The sequence below is a fragment of the Elephantulus edwardii genome, unplaced genomic scaffold (assembly GCF_000299155.1).
Source record: "Elephantulus edwardii isolate Elephantulus edwardi_28Jun2011 unplaced genomic scaffold, EleEdw1.0 scaffold00068, whole genome shotgun sequence".
NCBI lineage: Eukaryota > Metazoa > Chordata > Mammalia > Macroscelidea > Macroscelididae > Elephantulus > Elephantulus edwardii.
Window position 1 is genome coordinate 4889599 of NW_006399818.1, and position 19278 is coordinate 4908876.

The following is a 19278-nucleotide window of genomic DNA, read 5'->3' on the forward strand; positions in this document are numbered from 1 at the left end:
TTGGTTCTGTTTTGTTTTGTTTTTGGTTGCTTTGGGTTTTTATTGTTTTTGTTTTTAAAGGGAATGCTGGGGGAGGAGTAGGTACAGAATAGCTGTCTAGGTCATGGTTACACACAGTGCCGAATATAGCATTTTTAGGGTGCACACAGGCACTGCTTTGCTGTGAGAGTCAGGGTGGACTCAGACAAAAGGAAGGTTAAACCCCAGGAAGCAAGGAAAAGCATGAACATCTCGTTTCCTTTGATTTGGTAAGATGCTAAATAAAACTCAGCAAGAGGCAGAGTGCTCCTGAGGACAGAGACGGTGAGTAGGGTGAGGGTGGGATGGGATCCAATACTCAGAAATCAGTGCCTTCCAGCAAGCCAAACTCTTCACTATTTGCGCACAAGTCATGGACATGTTTCATTGTTTTAGCATCTGTCCTTCCATGTATCCACGCATTTGTTTGCTTGACAAGTACAGGCTGGATGCCTTATGCTGAGAGAGGTACATGAATGAGGTTAGAGGTGACTAAGACATGCTGTTGCTTCTTCACAAGGACCTTTACGGGGCTACTACACAGGAGCCGTTGAGTGCCGTCAAGTCAGTTCTGACTCTATGTGACTCTGTGTAAAATAGAACAGATTCTGTGCCATCTTCAAGATCTCTGCTGTGCTTAAGCCTATTGCTAATTTCATGGAAGGGAGACAGGAACAAATAATAAGATTGCATTAAAGACATTTAAATCTAAAACTAAAAGCTTGATTCAATTAAATTCTAATGTGATTTCTAGGCTAATGCAACAAGCTATCACAAATTTGACATTTTAAAACAACAGAAATTAATTTGCTCACAGTTCTGAAGCCTTGACATCTGAAATTAAGGCGCTATTGTTGCTGAATGCCGTCAAGACTACAACTCAGAGCAACTTTATGAGCAATGAACTGGAAACCTGCCCTATTATGTGCCAGTCTGACCGTCTCTGATGTACTTGATCCCACCATTACAGTCACTGTGTCAATCTGTGTTGTTCAAGCTAGTCTCATTCTTGACAGATTCTCCACCTTTCCAAGCATGATGCCTGTTTCCAAGGACTGACCCCTCTTAGCAATGTGTCAAAAGTATCTGAGGGTGAAGTGTCACCATCCATGCCTCCAAGGGACACTCAAGATGCACCTTTTCAAAGACATATTTGTTTGTCTCTTTGGTAGTGCATGAGATACTCAGCACTGTTCTCCAACACAAGAGAAAGGCATTGATTCTTCTTCTGTCTTCCTTATTCATTATCTGACTTCAGGTGCATAGCAACAAATAGAAAAGATCATGGTTTGGATCTGGTGCACCTTAGTCTTCCAACTGACATTATTGCTCTTCAACACTTTGGGAGGTCCCTGATACCCTGGATGCTGATGTCAAGAGTGTTGATTGTGGATCCAAGTAAGATGAAATCATTGACAATTTCTAGCTCTTTTGTATCTATCATGATGTTGCCCAGTGGTGAGGATTTTGTTTTGTTTTTTGATGTAGAAATGTAATCTAAACTGCTGAGTAATCTTTGATCATCTGCAGCAAGTGTTTCAAATCTGCCTCATTTTCAGTAAGCAGGATTGCTATTTGCATACTGAAGGTTGGTGATGAGTCTTCCTCTGACCCTGATTGTACATTCTTCCTCATATACTTCAGCTTCTCGGATGATTTGTTCTGCCTACAAGTTTTATAGGCATAGAGAAATGATACAACCCTGCGGCACACCTTTCCTGATTATAGTTTATGCAGTGTTCTCTTGCTCTTTTTCTACAACACTTTCTTGGTCAAGGTCTAGGTTTCAAAATGAAGATGTCAGTAGGGCTATCTTCCATTCAAAGGCTCCAGGACAGATTTCTTTCTCGACTCCTCTGGCTTGAGATTTTTATGTGTGTAGATTTTCCTGGCTGTAGCTGCATCACTTCACCCTCTATCACATGTAGCATTGTTTTCCCCATCTGTCTCTCCACCGCCCATTCAGATAATTCATGATCATGTCTTCTTAATATATTTTTTTTCAAAATAAAGGTACTATTATGGGTTTCAAATGACGAACATAACTTGTACGCAGGATATATCTGCCAGGTTCAACCCACTAATTCTTATTGACCTTGCATGTATCGTGAAGAGCTTCTCTCTACAGGGATGACAATGAATGATTTTTCTAAATGTAAATCACCAGGCCTTTCTTCTGGGTGGATTGAACTTCCACTTTTCACTTAACAGGAGATCACACTAACTTTGTGCCACAATATTGGTACTACAAGGAAGTCATTCCTCGTGAAGATAGCCCTTGATTGTATTTGAAATAAGTATGCAGATAATATATGTACTAGCAAAATTGGCATAGTAGATTATTGTTCTTACCAGAAAGAAGATTCTAACTAAAGTATAAAGACCTAATGGTTGAATATAAATCCACAGCAAGCAGTTCAGTGTATCAAGAGGGAAAGATAAGATGAGACTACACAGCAGCCTCTCCTGTGCTGTCCCTCTACCCTTCCAAGCATGGCATCCCTCTCCAAGGACTGGTACTCTTTGCAGCATGTCCAAAGTATGTCAGATGAAGCTTCAGAATCCTTGCCTCCAAGGAGCAGCCTGGCTTCACCCTTTCCAGGTCAAACTTGTTTGTTCTCCTAGGAGTCCATGAGAAGAAGACCCTTGATGAGGTGGATTGATTCAGTGATTGGGGTAATGGAGACAGGTGTGTTATAGACAGTAAGATTGGCATGGGATAGAACAGGGTTTAGGACTATTGTGCACTGGGTTGCTATGATTCTCAGGCAACTTGAGAGCACATAACAACAACAACACAACAGTCAGACCTTGAATGGCTTGTGTGTCCCGCTGCAGTGTTTACACTTTGTATTATAGGTCAATAGTTCTTAACTGATAATCATTATTAATAGCCTTCCCACGCACTTAAAGTTGCCCAAACTAGAAAACTTATTTTTGCCATTATTGAGTGTGTTTTTGCCATATAGTTGATAATTACTTGAGCTAGATGGTTTATATGAATCAAGCAGTGGTATACATGTTTAATGCAGTTGTCTGATAACTGTAAGCCTGAAAGTTTGAATGCATTCAAAGGTAGAAAAAGGCCTGGCACATACTTCCAGACATCACCCACTGAAATGTATGTAAATGATAACTGTCCTTTGATACACATGGGGTGACCATGAGTCAGACTTAACTTGTCAACAATTGATTAGTTAGATGGAGTATGTGGTGTTATGTAGAGTAAGATGAAACGTTCTCTTTGACAAATTAAAACACCAAAACCAAAATCACTGCCAGTGAATTGGTTTGCTGTTATTAGGTACCATTGAGTTGACTACTTATTGTGACCTCTGTGAACAGCAGAGCTGAACTTTGCCCTATACTACACCATTTTCATGATCTCTGATATACTTGAGCCCATTTGTACAGTGATGTTGTCAATCCATCTTAAAAAGGTCTTCTTCTCTTTAGCTGATTCTCTACCTTTCCCAGAGTGCTACCTTGTTCTAAGGACTGACCCCTCCTGACAACAGGCTCAAAATATGTGAGACTGACTTTCACCATACATGCCGCCAAGGATTGCCTTTGTCTGCACTTTGTTGAAGAAAAGCTCATTTGTTCTTTTGAAACCATTGAGTTGGACTTAACCAGCAGGTGTTAAGAGGCAGTAATTTACAAGAAAGGAAATTATCCATCTTTCTCCTGTGGCGCAGCTGGTGGATTTGAACCATGTACTTTTGTGTTGACAGTGCAATTCCTAATCCCTAAGCCACCAGATATACCATGGATTGCTAGGAAAACAAACAGGTTCATCCTGGAAACGGTGAAACTAGGTTGCTCCTTGGAGGCAAGGATGCTGAAGCTCCCTCTGACATACTTTTGTTTGGGAGGGACCAGTTATTTGATAGGAAATTCACTCTTGGGAGGGTGGAGGGACAGCACAAGAGAGGAAGACCCTAGATGAGATGGATTGACTTGGTGTTTGGGGTAATGGTGGTAGATGTGTTAGAGACGATGAGACTGACACAGAATAGATAAGTGTTTAGAGCTGTTGTTCATAGGGTTGCTATGCGTCACAAGCTACTTCACAGCAGCACTTAAAAACAACAAGCCACCAGAGCTCCCTGGAGTTGTTTTGGAAGTTCATGGGATATTCAGTACTTTTCTCCAGCTCCACAATTCAAAGGCACTGATTCTTCTGTTATTTTTATTTACTGTCTGACTTTCAGATGCATAGGAAGTAACTGAAAACACCATGTTGGCACCTTTACCTTCAAGCTGATAATTGCAACCCTGTAGGACATAGAGTGGCTTCATAATGTTTCCAGGGTTAAAATCTTTATAGATGCAGACTGCCACAACTGTCCTTCGAAAAGGTTAGTAGGTTTGAGCTTTCAGTTAACAGCTGAGAAATGTAAGCATTCTGCCCTCCAGGGATGTAGGAGGTGTAATAATATGCTGTGGCATGATGTCATGTGGCCAGAAAACAAGATTGCAAGCTAATTTAAATCTGGAGGTATGTACAAGTGGTCAGGGCAGTGACCCTTGGCAGTGCTTTGCAGAATGAAAGATTCTACTTAAAGCATACCATGGTATTTAGAAATGATGTCAATAAAAGGGACATACTGTGGAATGTTTCCAGGGCTATAAGATGAGATACTGTTTGCTTTAGTAGTTAGTCTTCCATCATGTTGATTTGTTTAACTATGCTAATAGTTATTTGGTCTTACAAATATATTACACAAAATTGTAGAACTCAGAATTATGTCTTACATATTAAGAAACATCCACTACCAGGACTACCAGGGGTAGTTGGGTTGTAGAGAACACAGGTATAAGAAGTACTTTCAGAAAGAAAATCAGTGGGATTTAATGATTGATAGAACCTAAGTGAAACAGAGGAAAAGAAATGAATTTTTTCATGAAGCCAATTTCGACTCATGGTGACTTTATACGATAAAGTAGACCTTCCTCCTAGAGTTTTCTAGAGTAGCTATTTTAACATGAAAGATCACCTGTAGATCAACCAACTGAGTGAGTTTGAGCTACTGACCTTTGTTTTTGTTTGTAGCCAAGAACTTGAACCTTATATCACTTGACATAGGTATTTTTAACTCATGTAATTCCTCCCAGTAGATTTAATACCTACAGTAGGACAGAGATTATGAGAATTTTTATTTATTTAGAGGCTCAAGCCATCTGATCAATGAGCCAATGGGAATCATTTCCAGGGTTTAACACAGGGCCCAATTTCCTAGGAATGTTGGGAAATTTAGTCTTTATGTCAAAGGGCCATATGCCACATGGCTTCCCAGAGAAGTAGAGATACTGAGAGAAAATTAGCAGTATCCACTATGAATCTAAACTCTTTTTCTGAAAGATGACTGGAGACTAAGTCATTTAGGAGTTTAGAGTGACAGCAAGTCCTGCCAGGGAAAGAAACAAAACATTGTCTCAGGAGACTAATATGCATAGAATCAAGCCGATGCTGAGAAGGGAAAATAACTTGTTCTGCAACATAAAATCCCTTACATGACAAAAGGGAGGGGGAAAGGTGGTTTTATGTTCTTCCAAGTATACTATGGGTGTTTTGTCACATTGTTAAGGGTTTTTTTGTTGTTGAATAGAGATGTGAAGAAGGGAGAAATGAGTCCATTTTGTGGAAAGAGTCATATCCTTTAGAAGAGGATAAACAGTAGGAACTTAGTTCAGGAGAAGTGAGAAATTAGGGAATTCTGAATTTGTAAGTTGAAAGTATGTTTTTTAAAGCCAAAGAATATTTTTAAATACTCTGTTGAAGATGTCTCTTTCCTCTTTTGGTTTTCCAACTCCAGCTCTTCACATATTCATTATAAGACTACTTTGTCTTCTCAAGGTGCCCTTTAAAATCTTCTGTTCAGATCCTTCACTTCCTAATTTCTTCCTTTTGCTTTGGCTTCTTGGCACTCTAGTGCAATACTCAGAGTCTTTTCTGACACCCATCTTGGTCTTTTCTTCCTCCTCTGTCTTTGTAATGACCTTTACGTTCTTCATGGATGATATTCTTGATATGCTCCCACAGCTCATCTGGTCTTTGCTCATTAGTGTTCAAGACCTCAGATCTATTCTTGAAATGCCTTTTAAATTCAGATGGGATAAACTCAAGGTAGATTTTTACTCTTTCAGGTTCACTTTAGTTTTCTTTAGCTTCAATTTGAACTTACATATGAGTAGTTGATTATCTCTTCCGCAATAAGCACCTGGTCTAATTTTCACAGCTGATATTGAATTTCTCCAATGATTCTGTCTACAAATGTAATAAGATATAGTCAATCTGATTCCTTTGCAGATTATCAGATGAAGTCTATGTGAATAGCTACCTTTTGTGTTTCTTATAAAAATATATTTGCGATGAATAAATCATTCAATGTACAACACTGTATCATTTTATCTCTAGCCTCATTTCTGTCACCGAGTCCATGTTTTCCAAATATTGATCTTTCTTCCTTGTTCCCAACTTTTGCATTCCAGTCACCAATTATTATTAATGTACTTTGTTTACATATTCTGACTGCAAAAGTTGGTAGAAATCATCTATTTTCTCCTCTTTGACTCTGGTTTTTGGTGCATATATTTGAATGATAGTGGTATTAACAGGTCTTCCTTGTGTGTGTACAGATATTATTCAATCACTCATGACACTGTATTTCAAGGTGAATCTGGAAATAGTCTTTTTAACTATGAATGTGACCTTGTTTTTCCTCACCTTTTCATCTCCAGCATCGTAGATCATATGATTTTCTGATTCAAAATGCCCCATACCAATCCATCTTTGTTGCAAGCTGGGTACAAAAAGAAAGCAGGGACACGAGGAAATGAATTCTGAAAAAGAGGGCAGGCTGAGGCAGAAGTCCTCTCACAGCTTAGCATTGTGAAAAGGCCCCATTCATAGTCTCCCTATGGTTTTTATTTAGTTTTCACCAATCATCCTAAAAAGTTTAATCTCAGGAGATTGTATCTTCCTATATTTAAGTGTTGCCAACATAACAATGGGTAAGCTTGATCGTTAAACTAAGACCAAAGTTCAGACAAGGCATCCTTTCTGGTAGGAGGCTGGGCAGAAATCTCTATTTGCAGAGGGCATCCAGTATCTCCTCCGGGTGCCTAGGCAGAATTCTGTTTGCAGAGGGTGTTCTGTCCTGTCTGGACTCTGATCTCAGCTGTGGCCTGGCTGTCACTATGCCAGGGAATCCACACATCTTATCTTGCCAATTCCTAGTACACAAAGAACTAGAGTTGGAAAAATCAAAAGGGATAAACGCAGTCTGTATTCCTTAAGATGAAAGAACTGAAGAACAAATTCAAGCCTTGAGTTGCAATGCTTAAGGATGCTATGGGCAGAGTATTGAATGATCCAGGAAGCATCAAAAGAAAATAGAAGGAGTACATAGAGTCACTATACCAAAAAATAATTGGCTGACAAAAAATTTCATGAAACCACACATATTCAAGAGGCAATGGTCATGATGGAGGAAATTCAAGCTGCCCTGAAGGAATTAGCAAGAAACAAGGCCCAGGAAATTGATGCAATATCAATTGAGATATTTCAACAAACAGATGCTTCTCTCGATATGCCTATCAGATTATCCCAGGAAATCTGGAGGACAACTAACTGGCTAACTTATAGGAAATAATCCATATTTGCTCTAATTTTAAAAAATATAGTGATCCATCAGAGAGTGAAAATTATCAAACAATATTCTGAAGGCATGCAGTTTGAATCCGTCAGCTGCTCCACTGGAGAAAGATGTGCAATCTTCCCGTTTTTCATTGACTATGCAAAGGCATTTGACTGTATGGGTCACAGTAATTGTGGCTAACCTAGAGAAGAATGAGAAGCCCAGAATACTTGATTTTGTTCATAAGAAACCTAGCCTCGGACCAGGAAGTAGTCTTCAGAACAGAGAAAGGAAATACTATACTAAATCAGGTAAGGAGTGTGTCAGGGATGTATCGTGTCTCCATACCTTCTGAATCTAGATGCAGAACAGATAATTCAGGAGGCTGGGCTTTATAAGGAAGAATGTGACATCAAGAATGGAGGAAAACTCATCAATAACCTGTGTTATGTAGATGATACAATTTGGCTAGACAAAACTGACTAGGACCTCAAATGTTTGCTGCAGAAAGTCAAGGACTGTGGTCTTTAATATGGATTGAAGCTCAATGTAGGAAAAAAAAGAAAGAGATTCTCACTACCAGGACAATTGGCAGTATCATGATAGATGGAAAAGAGATTAAAGTTGTTAACAATTTCAGCTTGCTCTATTCCAAAATCAACACTCTTGGCATTAGCAGTCAGGAAATCAAAAGATGAATTGCATTAGAAAAATCAGCCATCAAGGACCTCTCCAGAGTGCTAAAGAGTAATAATGCCATTCTAGAAACTAAGGAATGCCTATCCTAGGCCCTGGTCTTTGCAATTATTTGCATCAGAGAGCTAGACAGTGACCAAGGATGGCAGAAGAAGAGTCAATGCTTATGAATTGGGTTGCTAAAGAAGAGTATTGAGCATACCATGGACTGCCAAGGGAACAAACAGGTCTGTCTTGAAGAAAGTGAAACCAAGTTGCTTGTTGGAAACAAGGATTTTGAGCCCTATTTTACATACTTTGGGCACATCCTGGAGTGACCAGTCCTTAGAAAAGGACATCACACTTGGGAGAGTGGAGGGAAGAAGAAAACTCTGGATGAGTGAATTGACACAATCACTGAGGTAATGCAGGTAGGTGTGCTGGAGACTGTGAGATTGGCTCAAGATAGGACAAGATTCAGAGCTATTGTGCATAAAGTCACTATGAGTCGCAGGTCACTTGATGGGACATAAAACCAACAGCAACAACAACATTAAAGTATTAATTGGATTTTGAACAGTTCTAGATGTCTTTGTGCTAATCCAACAAGTTAAACGTACTATTGTTTACCTGCTAGTTATTATAGGTCTGTATTTTGTTCTTTATATACATAGCTTGCATCTAATAACAATGTCTAAATATTTTTAAGTTGGGATTAAATGTCAATTTCGAAGTTCAGTTGTGTTAACTGCTCTTTGTATACATTGGCTAGAATGGAAAATATGTAAAAAATTTAAAAATTAATTTTTTAACTAAAAACTTAAAGTTTTTTAAAATTAAACAATTTTTTTGGAATTTCAACACTTTTAATTTTTTACATTTAAAAAAATTTAAAAGAATCAAGATTACATTTTCCCCAGCTCTATTTAAGAGTACGTTTTCCCCCAGCTATATTTACAAGGTCTGAGTGTGGTCACATGCTGTCAATTTTGTTGGTGATGTGTGAGGCTGAGCTAAACCCAATTTTCTCCTATTCAGATGTAGAAGCTAAAGAAATGGTGCCAATCAGGAGCAAATGGGGGAGGGGGAGGGTTGGCATCTTTTTTTTGGCAAGCTATTTGACATGCGGAATCATTATACTTTTAGACTCATTAGACTTCTTGTGATAGACTCAATTCTTTCTGACTCATCCCACCTATACACATAGAGAGTATCATCATGCTTAGAATCCTAAGCCTAGTTGAAAAAAGAGAACAGAGTCCTGAAAGTGCTTGGATTTTTATACCATAGTGGTAAGAAACTGCACTGTAATACCAAAGGCGCAAAGCTCAAACCCACCAGTTGCTCTGTGTGAGAAGGATGGGAAAGTTTCCTCCTACGTAGTTTACTGCCTCTAAAAACTCACTGGAGGGCCAGTTAGGTCAGTTCTGTCTCTACGGCCCACAACAACAACAACAACAACAACACTAGAACTAACTTTGCATGGTTTTAAAATAAGGAAAGATGTATGTCAAAGCTGTATGCACTCTTCATATCTATTCAATCTGTATGCCTAGCAAATAATTTAAAAACCTAGACTCAGTGAAGAAGAATTTGGCATCAGAATCAGAGGAAGACTCATCCACAATCTGCATTATGCAGATGACACAACCTTGCTTGGGGGAAATGAGAACTTGAAGCATATGCTACAGAAGATCAAAGACTACAGTCTTCCAAATAGATTGCACCTCAGCAGCAAGAAAACAAAAATTTTAACCACTAGAGCAATAAACAACATTTAGTTAGATGGAGAAAAGATTAAGACTGTCAACCAGGAAAGACAAAGGAAATGGGAAAGATCTGGTGTGAAAAACAATGTGTTCTAACTTTGTAAATAAATGAGTATAAAATTAAAAAAAGACTGTCAACCATTTCATATTTCTTAGATTCACAGTCAACACCTTTTGTAATAGCAGTCAGAAGATCAGGAGATGTATTCTGTTGGACAAGTTCACTGTCCAGGAAATCTCCAACGTATTGTGAAGCAATAATGTTAGCTTGAAGATTAAAGTGTGCCTGATTCAGGTCATAGTCTTTTAGATCACTTGCTGTGTATCTGGTAGCTGGACAATGAATAAGGATGACAGAAGAATTGATGCCTTTCATTTGTAGTGATGGAGAAGAGCACCGAATATCCCATGGAAGACTATAGCAGAGAACAAACATGTATGTCTTGGAGAAAGTGTAGCTGGAGCGATACTTGGAGGCAAAGATGACAAAGCTTCACCTCACATGATTTGAGCATATGGCTAAGGAGATACTAGTTCATGGCAAGGGACATCATTACCTGGAAATGTGGAGGTCCACAGAAGAGAGGAAGACCCCCCAACAAGATAGATCAATACAGTGAAGGCAGAAATGGACACAAGTATACTAGAAATAATGAGGATGGCACAAGATGGGAGAAGCTTCAGATCTGTTGTCCATAGACTCACTATAAACCGTACTCAACTCAACCGCACCTAACAAGACTAGTAGCTGATTCTCCTTTCTCAACAAGGCAAGACCCGAGTGGCATGTGCAACTCAACAATGATATAAACAACAATCTGAACTTTGTCTTATCATGTGCCACCATTATGATCTCTGGTATGCTCAAGCCCATTGTTACAGTCACTGTGTCAGTCCATCTTGTTGGGAATCTTCTTCTGTTTCTCTGACCCTCCTACTTTTCCAATATGATGTCTTTTCCCAAGCACTGGCCTTTCCTGACAACATGCTCAAAGTATGTGCAACAAAGTTTCACCATCCTTACCTCTAAGAAGAACCCTGTTTGCACTTTCTCCAAGGCAAACTAGTTTGTTCTTGTGGCATTCCCTTCAACTGCATATCCTTTTATCATATTTATTTATTTTCACCTTCAAATATGTTTTCTATGAAGGCAGAAACCATTTATCACCCAGACATCCTCAAAACTTTTCCAGAACTTGGTATAAAATAGATGTTCAATAGATACTACAAAATTAAGTCAATTGCACTATCAAAAATTTCAGGGAAGATGTGAGGGTTGATGTAACTGTGGGCTTGGAGAGAGTAGATGTTAAGAAGAAATGGACTACTAGCAAAAAGAAAAATTTTTAAGAAAACACATTTGACTATTGTAATATTGTTATTGTCGTTATGTGCCGTCGAGTCGTTTCTGACTCATAGCGACCCTATGCACAACAGCCCTAAACCCAGCTCTATCCTGCGCCAACCGCACCGCCTCGGACACACGCATCACGATTACCCCAGTCACCGAATCAATCCATCTCATAGAGGGTCTTGCCCTCCTGCGTTGTTCCTCAACCCTCCCAAGCATGATGTCCCTCTCCAAGGACCCATCCCTCCTGGCAACATGTCCAAAGTATGTCAGACGAAGCCCCAGAATCCTTGCCTCCAAGGAGTAGCTTGGTTTAATCCTCTCCAAGATGAATCTGTTTGTTTTCCTGGCAGTCCAGGGTACATTCCGTACCCTTCTCCAGCACCACAGCTCAAAAGCATCCACTCTCCTTCTGTCCTCCCTAGTCATTGTCCAACTCTCTGATGCATAACAAGCGATTGCAAATACCATGGCCTGTATCAGGCGCACCTTAGTCTCCAGAGAGACACTGTTGCTCCTGAGTACTTTAGAGAGGTCCCTAATGGCAGACTTTCCCATCGCGATACGCTTTTTGATTTCCTGACTGCTGGTGCCAAGATTGTTGACTGTGGAGCCGAGCAAACTGAAGCTGTGAACAATCTCAAACTCTTCGTCATCCATCCTGACGCTGCCAATATGAAATTTTGGTCTTCCCAGTTATGTGACTTTCATCTGTGAACTATTTTTAAAGGATACATATATTTATTTAGCGCTAAAAACATATAAAATTTAATTTTGTCAAGTCAGTTCTTACTCATAGTGACCCTTTGAATCTGTGTTTAAATACCACACAAATCACTATTTGCTATACCAGCAGAGCTCCCCTAACCACATCAGGGAGTCTAAACTTAAGCTGTCATTGTAAAGATGACTAATTTGGGTCAGTGTCATTTTAAGTTTCTCATGAAATAAAAAGAATCCTAAACTGGTTGTCATAGAAATTAGGAAATGATTCAGATTTTTAAAGTAGTGCGATTTGAATTTGGAATAAAAGTGCAATTCAGTCTCTTTAGTTGATGTTGAAGCCAAACACAAAATGAAGTCATCTATTAATTGTGTAGAAGCATTTTAATTGGATTTCACTGAAAGAATTGATATGATGAAATATTGGTAACCTTTCTTATCATATATTCTCCAAATGTAGAAAACTCTTTACCCCATTCCATTTATCTTCTCCCAGCTACTCATACAAAAAGCAAACCAAGTCAAAATAAAGCCCAAAACTATTTAGGTAGATAAAAAAACCAAAACAACATTAATCCATCCATACTTCTGTTTTACTTTTCATTGTGATTTTACAGAGAAAAATCTGTTTCCTGTTGAACCTTTCATGTGTTTTGTTTCATGCTGTTGACAGCTAGTACTGCTTTGTAACACCACTCATTCCATTTTTGTTCTGTGCCTCCTACTTCCATTTGTCCTCCTATCCAATCTATTTCTGCCATCTGAACTTTGCCCTTGTAAAAATGCTAGACTTTTAAAACAAACCATTTTATTGATTTGCATATAATCATTCATATACATCATGTTTTGCACATGTACCTAGTGTTTTGAACCATCATTTATACACATTATACTTTATGTAATTAACCACTCTGGTATCACACATATTATTACTATCTTTTCAAGTCCCTGTTGAACCTTTTTAATTACTTCACTCCCTTCTACCCACTAATCTTTGCTATCCCAATGACTTTTTTCTCCTTTCCTCCTTTTCCTGCCCTCTTCTCTCCTTTCCCTTTTGAGCACTTATACATATCTGGGTTGGTTATCCTCCTGTTTTCACAATCTTGGCTTTATGCAACATTTGTCACTATGTGACTGGGATAGTTCACTCAGCATAATGCTCTCTAGTCTCTTCCAACTTATATGGTATTTTATGAAACCATTGTTCCTTAGTGCTGCACAATAGTTGTCTAATGCAGTATTTGTCTTTATGTGACTGAGTTAATTCAACATAATGCTTATAGACTCTCCCAGGTGCTACAGTATTTTACAAAATCATTATTCCTTACTGATACATAGTAGTATCCCATTGTATGAATATACCACAATCCATTCATTTTTTTTAAATTTTTTATTGTGATTTTAATGAAAGTTTACAAGAAACTTGGACTTCCATTCATTCATTGTTGCACATTGTCTTTTCTACCCACCATAGGCCGCTTTTCTCTTTAAAAATGTCATTTATTATTGTACAATTTCCTCCCTCCCCTTCACCCCAGTCCACTTTGCTGTGCACCTCTTATTCTATACTGTTGGCATGCAAATAATGCCTAATTATGTAGTCCTTTTCAACAGTTCTTTCCCTCATCTGTTGCAAATCAATGTTCATTACTTATCTCTTAGTTTCCCCCAAGCCAGATGTCAGTCCTGTTTTATAACAGTGGCGTTATGCAGTATTTGTCCTTTTGTTACTGAGACATTTCACTCAGCATAATGTCCTCCAGGGTCATCCGTTTTGTATAATATTTTATGATGGAGATTTGGACTATTTCCATTTTCTTGCTACTGTAAATTATGCCACTGTGAACGTAGATATAAATATTTCCGCTCATGCCTCTGTTGTGATTTCCTTGCAATATATATTTAGCAGTGAAATACCTGGGTCATATGGTATTTCTGTAGTCAGCTTTCTGAAGAAACACCAAACTGCCACCTAGAAGTGGTTGCACCATTTTACAATCCCACTGACAGTGCATAAGAGTTCCAGTCTCTCTGCAACCTCTCTAACATTTTTTGCTATTGCTGCAGGGGTGAGATGATATCCTACTCTAGTTTTGATTTGAATCTCTCTGGTGGTAATTTTGTACAGTTCCTCATGTGTTTCTTGGCCCTCTGAACGACCTCCTTTGAGAAGAATTTTTGCAGATATCGTGCCCATTTTGTGACTGAGGTATCAGTCTTTTGATTTAAAATAGTTAATTGGTGTAAAAGTCTCATGACTCCTTAGTGTCATTGCTTGCCTTATGGGCCTATGTATTACTTGGCTGAAAGTTAAGCCAAATACATGAGTTCAGTTCCAGAATTAAAGGTGACTAAAGATTATACTTTGGACCTGTAGCTAGGTGAGGCTATTCCTTGGAAAGGGATGTCATGGAGAAGACCCTGAACAAAATGAATTGACATAGTAAATAGTAACTTCAGCAATGAACTCTAATGTGTCAGAGATGATGAGTGTAGCACAGGATAGGGCAGGATTTTGGTCAGCTGTTCATAAGGTTGCTATGGGGCATAATCAATAGCACCTAACAACAACAGCAGCAGCAAAGGTCATTGTTACAAAGATTCCAGCAATCTCTATCTGACTTGTGAGCCTAGTATATTTTTTAAATGAATTTGAGTTTTGTTCCACATATTTATCTCACCATATCCCGCATCTTTTATCGTAATCCTTTACAGATAAGTCAGCAGTGGTGACAGGGCATTATTTAGCTCTTCTAGTCTTAGGGTCAATGGTGAAGAGATTGAGATTGTACACAGCTTTAGTTTGCTTGGCTCCACAGTCAACACTCTTGGCACCAGTAGCCAGGAAATTAAAAGGCGCATTGCCATGGGAAAGTCTGCTGTTAGGGACCTCTCCAAAGTACTGAAGAGCAATGGTGTCTCCCTGGAGACTAAGGTGCATTTGATACAGGCCATGGTCTTCACAATCACTTGTTATGCATCAGAGAGTTGGACAATGACCAAAGAGGATAGAAGGAGAATTGATGCCTTTGAGCTGTGGCGCTGGAGAAGAGTATTGAGAATACCATGGACCGCTAGGAAAACAAACAGATTTGTCCTGGAAAGGGTTAAACTGGGTGGCTCCTTGGAGGCAAGGATTCTGAGGCTCCGTCTAACATATTTTGGACATGTTGTGAGGAGAAACCGGTCCTTGGAGAAGGACATCATGCTTGGGAGGGTGGAGGGACGGCGCAGGAGGGGAAAGCCCTCTATGAGGTGGATTGATTCAGTGACTGGGATAATCAGGGTGGGAGTGTCAGAGACAGTGCGATTGGCACAGGACAGAGCAGAGTTTAGGGCTGTTGTACATAGGGTCGCTATGAGTCGCAAGCGACTCGATGGCACATAACAATAACAACAACAGTCTTAGGGTCATGAATACTGGAGTTTGAGTGGTCCTTAAGTCATTTAGACTTTCCTATCATCTTTTATTTTCCTCATTCTTTTCTGCTTCAAAGGAGGAAAGGCCTTGGTTTTATCTTAGATGTTGTTGTTGTTAAGTGCCCTCAAGTCGTAGATGACTCATAGAGACCCTGTGAATGAAAGACATGAGCACAGTTCATAGAATTTCTGGAAGCAAGCCATTTCGGATGTGGACGCCACTCCTGCTTCCAAGCTTCCTTTAATCAGGAAGCTCCAACAAACACTGTCCACCATGGGTAACCATTATCGCATTTGACACATCAGTGTCACAGTGTTTAGCAACACAGCAACCATGAGTTACCTCTGTATAGCAATGCAGAAACCAGTGCTATAAGAAAAAACAATTTAAACCAAGCCTAAGGGCCTGCAGCCTTCGGGCCCTAATGAGTTTTTGAGTTTTTAAATAGGAGGCCTTATCACAGCTCCTCACTTCCCTTAGCATTCAGTTTTCTCTTAGATGTACACTCAGCTCTGGTGGCCTAGTGAGTAGGAAATTGTGCTGCCAACACAATGGTACATAGTTTGATCTGCCAGCTTCTCCACAAGATAAAGATGAGCAATCTCCTCTTATACAATTTATAGCTTCTGAAGACCAACTTGAGGATCTGAAGACAATGAATAACACGGCTTTAAGACACCATTCACTGCTAATACTGGAAGACGTAGAACAGTGTCTTTGTGAACTGCGTAATGTCAATTGACCCTGACGTCCTCATACACAGTATCAAGTGAATATAGAACTAGAACCGCTTGAGTTTTAAAGCTATAGCTAGAAATCAGAGAAACAAAGAGTTATTTCTGGTACTAGAATTTGATACTATTTCCTCAAGGAAGAACGAATTGAGCAGCATGTCATAAAACTGTATTTTTCTAACACAGATCTGATATCATCACACTATAATGACTTATCTTCACTTGCTAACTATAAAGTTGCCTTCTATAAAGGCAAAAACTGTTTCAGTTTGGCTATGGATAAGAAGTTTTCATAACTTTGCTCCTATATACTTTACCATAGTCAAAGATATTTGTAGCACATGTAAATATGTACATACAAATATGTATCCACGTGTGTGGTCTTATTCAGTTACTCACCCCCACAATCACTCGTTGGTTATTACTCTTGTCCTCACAGATTTGTCTGTGTAATAGTATTTATTTCTGTTGAGTTTCTACTTCATGAGTTCCTACCAATTTCATTAGAATTTCTTCTGATAAGGTAGTGAATTGGGATAAAAAGTGGAATAGAGAGTAGGGGACATAATTTAAGGCTCTGCATTATACATTGAGTGACTGAAACTTACTTATAGTAGCTAGTCCTTGAAATATATAAATTGCTGTCCCAACTATGAGGGTTAGAATCATGAAATTCTAAACTGTAAGCTTTATAAAGATTTCTGTTTCTACAAATATATATAGTTGTTGTGTACCATAGAGTCAGAACTGACCCATAGCTGACCCTACAGCAAGTTTTCAGAGGCAGTTAATCACATGGGAGGAGATTGCCCATCCTTCTCCCATAGAGCAGCTCAAACTATGTCCTTTGAGATTACAGCACAGCTTCTTGCCACTAGGCCACCAGCACTCTTTATATGAGCATGTATATCTATATTTCTGTAAGTAGAAGGCTAAAGGGGAATTTTCAGAAGTAATTTTATGAAAATAATTTCTTTTTACTATATAATGAAAATTAAAGGCAATACATTTTCTTAAGAGAGTTTCCTGATGTTTTATGTATATTAAATGAACAACTGTAGTCCTCTGATGTTAGGGTTTTGTTGTTGTTGTTTTGTGCTGTTGAGCTGACTACAACTCATAGCAACCCTATGCACAAAAGCTCTGAATCCTGCTCTATCCTGGACAAATCTCATTATCTCTGACACACCTACCCCCATTACCCCAGGTATTGTTTCAATTCACTCATTCAGAGTCTTCCTCTCTTGTTCTCTCCCTCCACCCTTCCAAGCATGGTGTTCTTCTCAAAGGACTGGTCCTTCCTGGCTTTATGCCCAAAGAGATGGAGTCTCAAAATCCTTCCTTCCAAGGAGCAGCTTGGTTTCACCTTCTCCAGGACAGAATTGTTAGTTTTCTGGGTTTGCCCATGGTATGTTCAGTACTACAACTCAAAGGCATGTTAGATGGTTATTGTTGTTGTTATGTATTATCATGTCACGTGCGACACATAATAACCCTATGTGCAGCAGCTCTGAACCCTGCCCTGTCCTGAACCAGTCAGTCTAATTCCAACTCACCAACTCCCATTGCCCCAGTTACTGTATCAATCCATCTCATCTGGAGTCTTCTCCTTCTGCACTGTCCCTCTACCCTTCTGAGCATGATAATCTTCTTTCAGGACCAGCCTAAGTTATACTTATAATTTTTTTCATTATAGAAATTTCTCAGTATAGTAATGGTGAATAGCTAGTCAGCTCTTTCTATACACATGGTGGAGTCTCTAGATGGTGTAAATTAAGTGTGTATAAGATATTTTCTACACATTTAATGGTTAACATGTTCTACTATTAACCGAAGGGTTGATGATTCTGGTCCACTCAGAGGCATCTTGGGAGGGAAAAAATCCTGGCAATGTATTTCTGAAACATCAGTCATTGAACACTTTATGGAACATAGTTCTGCTCTAAAATACACAGGGTCACTATGAGATTCGTTGGTACCCATGTTTTGTATGTTTTTAAACGCATAATGCCAGGTTGGTGTGTATGTATACTGTGGAATTTAATTTTCACAACAAGTCTATGAAAAAGATACTATTATGATAGTAATTTTGCTCATAAAGAAAGTTAACAGAATAAGATTAAGTTACTTTCCAAACGCATATCTCATACTGTGATTCTTCATATCGTCCTCTCTCCAAAGTCTTAGGCTGGTCATGAACAATATGTCTGCTGCTCTCTGGCTACATCACATGGTATCCTTAAGCTCAAGCCAAAGGGGCTGGACCAGCCTAACCTGGGCTGAGACAAGCTTTTGGGCTGCAGACCAAGAAGGGAGCACACATACATAGGTCCTTCACAAAACACTGTTATCCTGTGGGTTACTATATGTTATAATCACCTAACATCTACTAAGAAAATACTCACATAATGCCAAGAAAGCAGCAATCTGCGTCAGCCATCATGAAAAAACCAGAATAATCCTTCTCCTGAAAAAATCAGACCCAAATGAATATCCCAGATAGAGAGAACTAGAAGAAATATGTTGGTTTGGAATTATTTGAACAGCTGTAGAAGAAGATGAAAATGATGGAAGAAACAATGGAAGCCGTTAAGAGAGCAAATACCCCAGAGACAACAATCCAGAAAAAAATCTATCTATGAGAAACAACTTGAACAGAAATGGAAGAAAATGCAAAATACTGAAGAAAGAAATGATAATATAAACAGAGGTATAAGAACTTTAAAAAATCATCACAAGACAGAGCACAGCCAACATAGTACTGAAAATAACAGAAAAGCATGAAAATACAACACAGAATACTAAGACCAAAATGCAGAAGTGTCCGATACACTGGTAGGGCAAAAAGGGATAAAAAGGGCTAAAGAGATGCAACAGAGAGTCAGAGAGCTGAAGACAAGAGCCTCATTGGAAACATACTAGAATAAAAATCAGAGATATT